Raw genomic sequence first — 1747 nt, forward strand, 5'->3', positions numbered from 1 at the left:
TGATGTACGGTACTTATTCTCAGATCCAGATGATCTCGCTGTCTTACATGCAGCATCTCCCTGGATGAAATATCCGTGTGTCTAAATAAATTGCCACCCTGCCACCCCTGCCCGAGGGCATGCAATGAATGGAAGTTCTCTCCAATTACTCATCCCTAAAATGAGTTAGAGTCCACAATTCTAGCTCTAACCTACTACAATTCCATCATTTAACCAATTTCCACTAGACAACCACATATGTGACGACTTCCGAGCAACACATACCCTGGGGTTCACAAGAGTGTTGTACTTTACCTGCCGAAGGTGCCTAAAGACGCATCGTAAAAATTAATTCCATGCTTGAGTGAACAGCAAAGATCCATCAGGAAGTTATGAACGAGCTCCCTCACCATGGCTTTCCCTGCTTCGTCAGCAGGGATCTGTGAGGGATTAAAANCCACACACACACATTTTAATCAACAATGTAATAAAATGAGTAGCATTGATATTTACACAGAGCACAATGCATGCCAGTCTAGGCAGTTACCACACTATTCCACCTCTCTGAGGCAGGCACTAATTTTATTTGTAGATGAGGTGACGGAAGCAGACAGGATGTGTGATCTGCTCGTCTCAGAGCTAAGCTAGGATTGGAGCCCAGCAGTCTGACTCAAGATGCTCTTTTAACCTCAGCATCAGGGGCTGGCAAACTATAGTCCACCCCATTTTGTAAATAAAATTTTACCAGAACAGTTACATCTGCGTGCTCATGTCTGTGGCTGCTTTGGTGCTACAACTGCACACTTGGATAATCACAAGAGAGGCTGTATGGCCCACCAAGCCTAAAATACTATCTGCCCCTTTAGAGAAACAGTTTGCCAACCCTTGCTTTATGCTGTAACACCCTGCTGTGTGCCAGGCACTGTCCTATGAACTGGGGATCCAAAAGAGATCAGCCTGTTCTCACCACTTCTTACCAATCAGATTATGAACAAGTAAATAAATAAATATGCAAGGTGCTTATAAGTCACAATCAGAAGCCTAAGCCAGACAAAAGGACAATGAGAGTGGGGGTGCCATTTTGGAAGGGGTGCCAGGAAAGGCCTCTCTGAAGTGGTGACATTTGCACAGGGAACTGAATGAAATGAGGCAGTGAGCCACACAGCTATCAGGGAACCATGTGTTTCAATTTTCTCAAAGCTTTTCGTTCCTGTCCACAAACAAAACTCCCTTCCTCTCCACTAAGCACAAATATTTGTCTTTTGTCCATGGCTTCTAAAATTCATATAAAACGTGGCTTATTTTAAATAGACCCACACCCATGAGTTGACTCAATATGCTCATTAAAAGATCATCTATTTCATGGATTTGGTAATGGAGGGAAAAAAGTGATTTAAAAAGGGGAGAAAATGCATGTGTTTTAAGCATGGTTTTATATTAGACTATAAAAGTCTGCTGTTCCATTTTAGCAGAAAAATAAGCTCATTCTTGCTGATGAGAGAAAAAAGAAAAAAAAAAATGATCTGGCATGTTAAATCATAATAATCTCAGAATCAAAACAAGTCCAAAGTCACAAGCAGGCAGAAAAATTCCTACTGTGTTATCCCATGCTGAAGCAATCAGTGATTTCCTGACTGGTTAAAACTAGAAGTAAATCAAACTATCAAAATCCATATAATAAAATGCTATGCAGTCAAGGGAGTAAAAAAAAATAAGTCATTCACAGTGACCAGAAAATATATATTTTTTTGCCAACTGGAAAAAAAGC

Source organism: Galeopterus variegatus, unplaced genomic scaffold (genome assembly GCF_000696425.1).
Source record: "Galeopterus variegatus unplaced genomic scaffold, G_variegatus-3.0.2 Scaffold16049, whole genome shotgun sequence".
Classification (NCBI taxonomy): Eukaryota; Metazoa; Chordata; class Mammalia; order Dermoptera; family Cynocephalidae; genus Galeopterus; species Galeopterus variegatus.